At 41.5% G+C, this 12,107-nt stretch overlaps 1 pseudogene; it reads left to right on the top strand.

Annotated features, from left to right (window-relative positions):
• The first annotated feature begins 6,581 nt into the window (after window positions 1–6,581).
• Window positions 6,582–7,415, top strand: LOC149311679 (F-actin-capping protein subunit alpha-2 pseudogene; annotated as a pseudogene).
• Window positions 7,416–12,107: the final 4,692 nt, after the last annotated feature.

Below are 12,107 nucleotides of genomic sequence, written 5' to 3'. Positions count from 1 at the left end.
CTTGCCCTGGTGGTCTCCTCCGCGTGTTCCTCACTGCGATGGTCTCAGCAGCTCCCACAGCGGCATGGCCCCCGGCCCTCCCGCCCCCCAGCTTCCCTCCCTCCCTCCCCTGCCCTGCCCTGCCCTCTGATGCGCCCGCCCTCCCCAAGGTCCGCGGGGCGAGAGGCCAGGGCCTCCCAGGGCCTTCCCGCCGGTGGCGCCCCGGGACTGGGGTCTCCCTGACGTCACAATCGCCCCTGGGGCGGGGACTCCCCTCTGGGCCAACAGAGAGCCCCTGCATCCCGGCTGACGTCACAGAGCACCTGGTTGCCCCGGCAACCCTTCCCCTTCTTCCCACGCATCATCTCCGGCTCCAGCCAGGGCCTGAAACATCAATGCATGCTTGAAATTATTTGTATTGCATATATACATATACACATATACATATATATATATATATATATATATATATATATATATATAATTATTATTATTATATATTAATAAATATATATTCCTGTTGTCCTGACTTCGGTCTCTAATGTGTCTTAAATATTGGTTTTCATGTCTGTATGGTATCTTAGTTATTTTAATTATTATTATGTTGATATTATTTGTTGAAGAAGAGGGAGGGAGGGGATGTAGAGGTTTATTTTGTATTGCATTGTATGTATTACCATGGCTATGAGCTGCCTAGCTCCAGATGGAAGGGTGGGGTAATAATTATATATATATATATATATATATATAGTGTGTGTGTGTGTATAAAATGTATTTATTAATATATAAAAATTTATATTTATTTATTTACAAAAAATGACATCTGGTACCTAAACAAAGGATGATTGATGCACAGGCTTCCTCCATTCCATTTCCTTTTCATCCTTCATTTCAGTACCGGATTTCTCACATATATATATATATATATATATATATATAAAGTGAAATCTGGTACCCAAATGAAGGATGAAAAGGAAACGGAATGGGGGAGGGGGTGGACGAAATTCACTTATCTTTTGGGCTTTTAATTCTTCATGTTCCAGAAAATTTTTTTTTACCCAAGACTCCACAAAACTACAAATCCCAGGATTCCATAGAATGGAGGTACACCACTTAAAGTGGTGTCAAACTGCATTATTTATACATTGTAGACACACCCCTTGCTGTTTGCTGTCAAGCTGACTATGATTTATGGTGACCTTCAAGATCCTTGCCCATCATCGCGGAATAGCGGTATATAAATAAAACATATTATTATTATTATTATTATTATTATTAACCTCTCTGCTCAGGTCTTGCAAAGCGAGGGCTGGGTAGAAACTGAGTAATTTGCCCTTATTCTTCTGAGAAGATGGAGAAGCTGCAAATAAAGAGTCCAATTCACAGCACTGAAAGAAATCCCAACGATGACTGTGCCGAAGCCCAACACTTGTCACTGGAAACAACTCACAGTATTGCTAATCATCTATAAGAACTTGCCCCACTAGATGAGATTGAATGCATCTGGCACAACATCCTGCTTCCATCATTGGACAGTCAGATGACATTTTGCTGTAGTTGGTTTGTTGTTGTGTGCCTCCAAGTCATTTTTGACTTATGGCTGCCCCAAGGTGAGCCTATGATAGGGTTTTCTTGATAGGTTTCATCAGAGGGAGTTTACCATTGCCATCCTCTGAGGCTGAGAGAGTGTGACTTGCCCAAGGTCTCCCAGTGAGGTTTTATGCTCGAGTGTAGAATTGAACCCTCATCTTCAGAGATGTACTCCTGTGCTCAAACCACTACACCAGACTGATTCTCTTTGGAAGCCCACAAATCAAGCATGGTGCCAGCACCCTTCCCCAGTGTTTTTATAATCCATAGAATCATAGAGTTGGAAGAGACCACAAGGGCCATCCAGTCCAACCCCATTCTGCCATGCAGGAACTCTCAATCAAAGCATCCCCAACAGATAGCCATCCAGCCTCTGCTTAAAGACCTCCAAGGAAGGAGACTCCACCACACTCCGATGAAGGAGTGTGTTCCACTGTCAAACAGCCCTTACTGTCAGGAAGTTCCTCCTAATGTTGAGGTGGAATCTCTTTTCCTGTTCCTGTTCTGGGTCCTGTTCTCTGGAGCAGCAGAAAACAAGCTTGCTCCCTCCTCAATATGACATCCCTTCCAATATTTAAACAGAGCTATCATATCACCTCTTAACCTTCTCTTCTCCAGGCTAAACATCCCCAGCTCCCTAAGGCATTTCTCATCTCTGCCATCTAATGTGAAGAGCTTGAAAATAATATTAATTAAAAAAATATATATTGTTCTAGTGAATTCCCAGAATGTCTCTGTCAGCAAGGCCAATGCCCCAAAGTAACTTTTCCAAGGATATGGCTGCTTTTGGCTTACTTTGATGTTGTTTTAACTCTCTTTTCTGTATGTCTTTTTGTAACCAAAAATTTGGCGATGAACTGACAACTATGAAAACAATGGAAGCACAATGTGATCTGCAGCAGTGGATGAACCAATGTTGTTGAAATCAAAGATCCTCAGGGTATTTTATTAAGACCTATATAGTTAGAATCATAGAATCATAGAATTCTATGCTTCCCTTCTCCCAGAAAGGGAGCCAAGGAGGCTTGTTTCATCTTTAAAATTTCATCCTGTGAATTACCTTGGGGAAATTTTGCCTTGAAAGGTGGTGTAGAAATACTTTTAAAAATAAATAAATAAATAAATATTTTCATGTCTGATACTCCAGTACAGTTTACTCCATTAATTTGTCTAATGTCTTTTTAAAGCCATCTCAGGATGGTACTTATCACCCACATCTTGACAGTTATTTAAATCAATTATCCCTTGCGTAAATAAGCCTTTGCTTTGTCTGCTGTAAATTTACAGACAATCAGTTTTGCGCAGAAACTCCAGTGCTTTGGGGCAGTCCACCCGCTAAACCCATGCACAGCTTAATAAATCTGCATCAGGTCTTCACACTGTTGTCAAATTTTCCAAACTCAAAAGTCTCCAATGATAAATTGATCTCTGCTGGTATTTTAATAACGCTGTGGGGTAAGGTGCAAGATGTTTTGAATATGATTTATTCTAGATAGGCAGGGAATCATTTTTTGTATTATGTTTTTAATATTATAAGCCACCCTGAGACCCAATTTTGGGAGGATGAGATAATAATAATAAAAATTATAATAATGGCTCATACAATGAGAGTTGGAAGGGCTCATGGGCCATTGAGTCCAATTTCTTGCTCCAACTAAAGCATCTGGAGCAGGTAGCTGTCCAGCCTCTTTCTGAAGAAGTCCAGAGAAGAAGACCCCACCACCTTTCTAGGCAATTGGTTCCATTGCTGAGTCTCTCTTCCTGTCAAGAAAATAAGGAGGGTGTTTCCCATACTTTAATTTTATGGCCACATTTTTTTTTACACAACTAGGATGTTTAAATACTTAAAAATCACTGAGATCTGCAGAAACCATCTCAAGTCCTGCTTGTTAAACTGTAAGAACAATATAATTATTAAAAGTAAATAATAATTTTAGGCAGGATTAAGAAGTTGGTACCAAGATGACTAAAGTGGGGCTGTTGTATTTGGGCCACACCATGAGCAGACATGGCTTGCTATAAAAGGCAGTAATGGGAGGAAAGTGGAAGGCAGCAGAAAGAGAGGAAGACTGCATACTAGATGGATAGACTCAACCCAGGAGGCCACAGCCCTGAGCCTGCAGGACCTGAGCAAAGCAGAGAGGGTCTTGGAGACATCTTGTTCACAGGGTAGTCATGAGTTGAGGTTCACCTGAATGCAATTAAAAGACAAAATAAACTGGTAGCAATAGTTATTATTGCTTTGCTATTCTTATTGCTTTTTCCTCTCAACATAGTATAAAGGTTATTGCTTCCACGTGATAGGTCTACATGCAAGTACACTCATTTGATATTTGTGGATTTGATTATTCACGGATTTCATTAATATGTTCTCTAGGTCCTCCAGTGCAACTCTATGGTCAACTTTAACTAAAAGTTGCACTGAAAGACCTAGAGATTCCTAGAGAGAATACTCTACTAGGTATTTGTAGCTCCTCCATTGCAATTCTATGGTCAGTGTCTGTTGGATGTTGACCACAGAGTTGCACTGGAGGACTTAGAGATTCCTAGAGAGGTGTCCTCTCAGTAAAAAACATGGTGTTTTTGTTATTTGTGGTTTTTCCATATTCACGGGGGTCTTATGCCCCTATCCCTAGCTAATATGGAGGAGCAAGTGTACTTTGTTCAAGACACAATGGTGCCCATGGATAAAGATTTGAACGCAGCTCTAAAAAGAGTGCTGTTTTAAATACATCCAGAACACCATGTTAACCTCCTGCAAAGAGCCTGGCTGACTTTATATAATGTAGTGAATTTGTCTTCCTTTGTGACCTCTGTGTTGCTGACATCACAAAAGAGGTGACCAGATTTTCATTTCAGAGGCAGGCTCAGCTGATAGCTGCAGAAGATCCAGACTAAGGCGAAAAAAGTAATACTTGCATCCTCAATCATCTCCAAAGCCTAAATTCAAGTAATAATCTGACTGGAATAGAATCAATAGGATTTACATAATCATTGACTTATCCTTTAGAAATTGATTTAAAGGGTCTAATATACTTGGGACAAGCAACTGGACTAAGAGTTTACTATTTAGCAAGCCAAAGACAATGTCTGTACACCGCTAACCATGTTCCCAGTTTTCTAATTTAGGAGAAGGCAGAAGTCAGCCGCTGGCCAAATACTAGCAAACCACACCTAGTATTCGCTGGCTGCATCCCTCCAAAGATTAGGCTAGGCATACCTTACTATGATCCAAGAAGCGGGACCTGAAAGAAAATGTTGCAGTGTGTTATGCTTCTATTTCATGGTTTAGTCATGACTTTTAATCCATTCTTCACACCAGATTTCCATTTCTCTATTCCAGCTGAGAATCAACAAGTATTCATTAGGTCTTGAACGTAGTCTTCAAAGGACTTAAGGGACAACGGGGGAGATAATTTAACATCTTTGGATTTTTTTTATAAATTTATTTCCACTTTTGCACACCATGGGGTTCTTCCAAGCCTGTTTTGTTTACGTAGATGTTATAATGTAGCATCAGAGTTTGCTGTCAGTATGTTGATAATAAGTCATTTCTTCTGTTCTGAAGAAGGAAGTCATATCCAGGATCTCTTAGCAAGTGTCTGCAAAGTGAACCCAAGCATGCATTCTCACTTCATAAATTTTAACAAGGATACTAGTTTTAGAAAGACCAAGGTCAATGCAGCTCAACCAATTTCCAAGTGTACCCAGTATTTTAGCCTAAGGAGCCTACTATGAATTCAGCTAGTCAGCAGGTCTGATAATTTACAATCATCTGCTTAAGTCTCCACTGTAGCTGCATGTTTACTATCAAACTGATTTATAACTGGGCAAGAGAATCTTAATGCCATTCCACCCAACACTACTGCAATAAAGTAGAATTGTGTCATTATGTTGGGATGACATTGTGGCTACATACACACTTGCTTAAGCTTTAATGCAAAAGAGAATTGGGAATGATCAAAGTATAACCTTTGATATAGCCAAGTGTGTGTGAGAGAGACAGAAGGAGAGCATGAATAAAGGTAAAAAGGGAGTAGAACTAGAAATGGCATCTTTAAATCTGAACTTGACATTTAAGCCCTCAGAAAGACATATTAAAACGGCAGAGGTTGTCAGTACATTTGTAGATTTGATTATTCATGGATTTGATTAATATGTTCTCTCTAGGAATCTTTAGGTCCTCCATACAACTCTGTAGTCAATGTCAGCCAGAAGTTGCACTGAAGGACCTAGAGATTCCTTGAGAGAACACTTCTCTGGACATTTTGTAGGTCCTCCAGGACAATTCTATGGTCAGCCTCTGGCAGACATTGACCACAGCATTGTGCTGAAGGACCTAGAGATTCCTAGGGAGGTGTTCGCTCATGTTTAAAAATTAGTGGTTTATTTGCAGTTTTCAGCACAGACACTTTAAATCAAAAAATAGGGCAAGAGAGGCACCTACGGCATGGGACCGCTCCCCCCCCATTGTAGTCTCCTACACGTTTACCTACTTATCTTTTTACAAACTAAAGTTTTAATACTGCACTACTATCCTTGATTACTTAGAAGTATTTGACTCTGAATTAAATAGATTTGTCCTACAACATTGTCCTTAGTGACCAAATTTCTGACGGACATTGACCAACTGACTGATTGTTATGCCATCACTTTTTAACATTTTAGCAATTGGCCTAAGTCTCCTCCCTTTTTTTCATGGTTATATTTCATATTAAGTACAAACTTCTGTTGAGTTTCTGAGGTTTCTCAATTTTTTAAGAGTGAACATTCTGGATTTAGCTAAAATCTTAGATTAGCTGTTAAACTGCCTAGATTTACTTTGGCTTTAGAAAGTTTTAGATTAAGTTTGAGATGTGAAAGGTAGGGAAAGGGAAAGGGAAGCAAGTGTTCAGAGTCATGTTGAAAGTGGTAAAAGAACAAACAATAATTTATGTATGTTTACAATATTGTGCTTTTTACAATATTGTGCTTTTTAAAAATAATTTTGATTCCATTTTTACCTTCAACAACAGACCATGATCTCTGAAGAAGATGAGTTATCTAATGAAGAGAAGATAGATTTAATATGCAATTTGCTACTACAAGCTCCCCCTGGGGAATTTAGGAATGTTTTTGAAGACCTCCGTATTCTGATTTGTGATGATCATCTCATGAGGAATGAAGCTGCTCAGGTGTCTGCGAATCACACCAAGAAAAACTTCACACCTGTGAGCATAAGGGGGGACGATTCTCTAGTGACTCGACACAATGATCTTGGAGGGAATCGCTTTTTTGATCCACAGATCAAGCTTTCTTTCAGATTTGATCACCTGAGCAGAAGAGCTGATAAAATCTTGCTCTATCATGTTGTCAGAAAAGATACTGCAGAGTTATGGAGAGAGACTCTTAATGTTGCTTTAGAGTCCTATGTGAAGAAACATTTCCATTCAGGAACCTGTCGTGTTTATCGGAAATCCCTTAGAGGCAGCCCATTCTTTGTGATCTGCATTGAAGGCCATCAGTATAAGAAGTTTTGGAATGCTTTTTGGAAATCAGAGTGGATTCTTCCCGTAACTCCCCCTAATACTCAAGTCACAGGGAGTATTTCTGTACAGTTACACTATTTCAAAAAAGCTAACCTTCATTTTACGGCAACCAATACTATTGAAGTATCCATGTGTTTAATTAACCGTGCTCAGTTTGCTTTGGATTTTGAGAAATTAATTGAAGGTGAGGATAACAAACTTCAGACTGGTTTGCTTAAAAGCCTCCAAATCTTGTCAGATGAAGTATGGCGTGTATTTCGTAGACAGCTCCCAGTCACTCGTACTGCAATCTGCTGGAATAAACTGCTGACTTATTAAAGGAGAGGTGAAAGTGTCTGGAAGTGATGAACCATTAAGCTTGCTGAAGTGCCTTATGTGGATGAAATATCGGGCAAATAAAACAACAATCACTGAGTACATTCACATTGAATACCTTGATTTATTGCCTGATGGCTCATGGGAACGTGAAGCCCTTCAGCACAATGAATAGTATCCAGGTCAGTAGTGTCTAGGCCAGTCTATTTTCATTTTATTTCATTCTTTGCATAAAAAGCAAAATACTAGAACTGTTTGCAAGAGGAAAGGCTTTATTCCTTTACTGTGGCAATAAAAATAAAAAGGGTTGTATCTTTCTGCCACAGTGAAACAGAAGAAAGCCCCCCAGCTGCATATAAATATCTTTTAATACAATTCCTCTTTAAACAAATACTTTTTGGGGCTCTTATTTAAGGAATTTGAAATCTTTCTATATGAAGTAGCTTTTCCTTATTCTCAGTATTCTAAATACAGTCTGCCATGCTTGAATCACCAGTTATCTTGGGCAGTTTCTATCTTCTTCTGTTTAAGAATGGAAAATAATTCATTTGATTTGCTTTTTTGTACAGAAGCAGGCACTTTATATTTCCTGAGAATGTCAGTGGAGTACAACACATCTGCCAGGGAATGTGTTTAAAGTGTGTGTGTGTGGGGGGGGGGGGGGGAGTACACAAAACTATGGCCAGCAGGTTGCTTGTGGTGGCATGAGCACTTCTAAGAGCATTGCAAGTAGTGGCATCATGTACTTGTTTGCATAATGCACAATTTCCCTGTGGGTGTTCCAATACAGGCAGAGGCTGCATCCCCGACAGCCATTAATTGACTACAAGGGTGTGCCCAGAATGTGCAAGGACAAGTGGATGGCTTGCCACCATGGCCAAACAGTGGCAAGGAATAAAGAGTTGAACCTGAGAGACTCCAGCTGCCTCTGCACATCTGTGTAAGGGTCTGCCTGTGTAAGCCATTGCAGGATGGGATTTCTGGCTGCTGGACTTCTGTTGCCAAAGTCTTTGCAGGACCAGGGTGCCAAAGTCCTGGAAGGATCAGGGCTGGTCAACAGGCACAGCTGGCTGTACTCATGCATGGCAGCTGGAGGTACAGCCATGTAAGGGTTGCATTGGCTTTCAACCCTTGCAATAGCAACACTGTCTTGCTGCCTGAGCTGCTCTATTTGGGTTTTGCCTTGTTGCTTTGCTACGTTCAGACCTGGTCTGCTTCCAGCCCCTGACCCTTTGGACACCTGGAACTCTGCCTTGCTGTATTTAAACCTGGTCTGTTCCCTGGCTCCTGCCCTATGGACTCCTGGAACCCTGCCTTGCTGTGTTTAGACCTGGTTTGCTCCTTAACTCTCTTTGGCCTTTTGGAACTTACCTTGGCTGTGTTTATACCTGGTCTGTTTCCTGACTTACCCTCTGTCTCTGGCCCATAAGACTTTCTAAAGTTCACAATTTATGGCCCTGACAGCCAGCCTTGGAATCCAGGCTGTCCATGCCTTGGACCCTGACAAACTGGCTGAAAGGAGAAGCCATTGCATCTTGGACCATCAGCATACCTATACTGGCTAAAAGTTATATTATACAGTGTAACTATTGGATCTCAACCCATATATGTATTTCAAAATGTGTATATGCTTAAAAACACATCTAAAAAATGCACATACCTATGGCTTTGTTGGTGTTAACTGCTTTTGAGTTGGCCCCATCTCAAAGCAATCCTGCAGATGAAACATCTCCAAAATCCTCTATCCCCTACTGCTCTGCTTAGGTCCTGTACATTCAGGCCCATGACCTCCCTGATTGACTCCAACCATCTGGTGTGTGGCTTTCCCCTTTTTCTGCTGCTTTCTATCTTTCCGAGCATTATTGTCTTTTCTAATTATACATGCCTTTTCATGATGTGGCTAAAATATGCTAGCCTCAGTTTTGTCATCTTGGCTTCCTGGGAGAGTTCAGGCTTTATCTGTTCTAGGACCCATCTGTTTGGTTTTTTGGCCATCAGGGGTATCCTAGGCACTCTTCTCCAGCACCACATCTCAAATGAGTTGGTTTTCTTTCTGTCTGCTTTTTTCACTGTTCAGCTATCTCATCCATACATGGTGAGGAGGAATATAAGGGACTGGACAATTCTAACTTTATTGCTCAAATAGCATAGTTTTTTATTTTCTTATTCTTTCATTGCTGCCGTTCCCATTCCTAGAGGGAATGCCTCTCCCTACACAATCCTCCCTGCACCCTCAGAACACCTGGAAAGAACCTATTGGAGTACTCAAAAACCAGGCTAACAACCACTTCTTACAGAACATTCACTGCCGGGGACCCCAGATTGTGGAACGACTTGCCAGAGGAAATCTGTCCTATCACAACTTTAGATGCCTTCAAGAAGGCGCTAAAGATGGAGCTCTTCTAGCGGGCCTACCCACCTGATATTTTATAAGATATCTTAAATACTCCACTTCTGATCTGATTGTATGAATGTTAGTGTGAATGTTAGTTGACGATCCGTTATTTTAGTGAATTAATAGTAATGTCATTGTTTTAACGATTGTATTTTATATGGAATTGTTCTATTGCTGTAATCCCACCTCAATCCGCAGTGAGAGGTGAGAAATATAAATAAAAATTATTATTATTATTATTATTATTATTATTATTTCTTGACTGTGTTCTGATTAAGGTACGGGAAATCTTTAATTATTTCAATTTCTTCATTATTTAGGTTAAATTTACGTAGATCCTCTGTGGTCATTATTTTTGTTTTCTTTATATTCAGCAGTATGCCTGCTTTTGCACTTTCTCTTTGACCTTCCTTAGTAATTGCTCCAAGTGTTCCACTAGTTGTGCCATGTTTACCACCAGTTGTATGTTGTCAACTGCATGTCTTATATAGGCACTTTACAGACAGGCCCTTTACAGATGTCCAGCAACCCTAGCATGTACCTGCCGCTCAATAATGGCGGTGCCCTGTATACATGGGTGCTGCCATTATGACATCACGACCATGGCGCAGCCAAACAGCACGGCGCAGGTGTGACATGCTTGCGCCGCTGCAGGGCACTTGTGGCGCCCTTTCAACGGCACCGGAAGGAGCTCCAAAATGTAGCTCCTTCCTGGGGAGCACCTCGTTCCCGCAGCCACCAAACGGCTGCGGGAATGAAGCCATGGGGAAAGGGGCCAAGCGGCCCCTTTCTCTCCCGGCAGCCGCTCCCTGGGGTGTCCTAGAGCATGAAGCCCCAAGGACACCCCTTTCCAGGCCGGGGGGAAGCAGCATTTTGCCACTTCCCTGAGGCCTGGAAAAGCGTCAGATGAGGGCCTCGGCTGCCACTGTGGCTGCTCAGGCCCCAGTCCGATGGGGATTGCAGCACCTGCAGGCAGCCCCAAAGGTGTAGTCTGTATCCCGCCATTGTTGGTATTACTTCCTCCTATCTAAGTCCATGGCTTAGTCAAATGGATACATTAAAAAAGAGGACTTTTTCATACTGGGTCCTATGTGCTTCCATCCTGAAAATGGTTAAAGTGCTGGCATCCTGTAAAAGCAAGAAATTTGCCAATGCTTATCACACCCAGAGCACAACAAGGGGTTAAAAGCACATTATTTAGGCAAGTGGGTTGAAAGCGAATTTGGGTTTCAGACAGATGAGGACAAATCCCAGTTGCTAGCTTGGAAATAACTTTTTTGCACATGCTCCAAACTGTCATTTCCACAAGTGCATAAGCACACATACTTCAGAGAGGGAAGGGAAACTGGAGAGGAAAATCTTCTTTGCCTCAGAAGCTGTTTCAGAGGAAGGAAGGCTGAGGTTTCCCTGTCCAAACTCCCATAAAACTACAAACTCACACACACACCAGAGAGAGAAAGAGGGTGGGGCTGGTCCATAAATCTGCCTAGTTTCAGTGAGGGCTGAAACTCCCAGATGTCCTCCTTTTCCAGGAAATGTCCTCCATTTCTCCCTCCTGTACAAGAGGAATCCCAAAACATCCTCTCTTGCTCTCCCACCAGCTGTTCTCTGCTGCAGGAGGAGACCAGCTGCATGAGGGAAAAGAGGTGTGTATCTTTTTAAGAACAAGGCTGCCTCCCTCTATTTGGCACTGCAAGGAATCATGGGAAATCTGGGAACAGGGAGAATAGAGACATGTTTCCAGACTGCTGCAATTATGTGAAGAAAGTAAATTCATGAATGAACTGGAAATGAGAACACGATATTTTTGCGAAAATGCTTATTCCCTGATTCATCTCTTTCTGTCTGGATTCTGACCTGTTTGTGTGCTGCGTCGTCTGAAAAGCAATTGTGAAATTGTCCCTAATGCCCTGGATGACTCTACATTGTGACCAGTCCAATAACCTTCCAATTTTCTCCATGTGAAAAAGTCCAGAGAAAAATCCTGTCCCCAAAACCCATATGGATATGGGATGGAATGAGAATGCTGGTAAAGGACTGAGAAACTGAATGAGAACATTGCCCCTGCGTTACATACGATGATTTACCTGTGTTGTCTGGATTTAGCATTAACGTGTTCTGTCTCTAGAACTGTATGCTTTCCTAGCTAATACTCACATGTGCCAAACAATAACCTTAACCATGTGAATTTTAAAAATTAGGGCAGTTCTGGATGATCTTGACTTGCTACAAGGATGCCAGATAAATTGGTTAGGAGCTGGTGTCTCATATTTTTCTTGCAGAAGAAAAACAAACATGCA

The sequence above is a fragment of the Sceloporus occidentalis genome, unplaced genomic scaffold, assembly GCF_023333645.1.
Source record: "Sceloporus occidentalis isolate IW3139 unplaced genomic scaffold, rSceOcc1.0.p SCAF_5, whole genome shotgun sequence".
Lineage (NCBI taxonomy): Eukaryota > Metazoa > Chordata > Lepidosauria > Squamata > Phrynosomatidae > Sceloporus > Sceloporus occidentalis.
The sequence above is the reverse complement of the archived record's forward strand: the minus strand, read 5'-3'. Positions and strand labels throughout refer to the sequence as shown.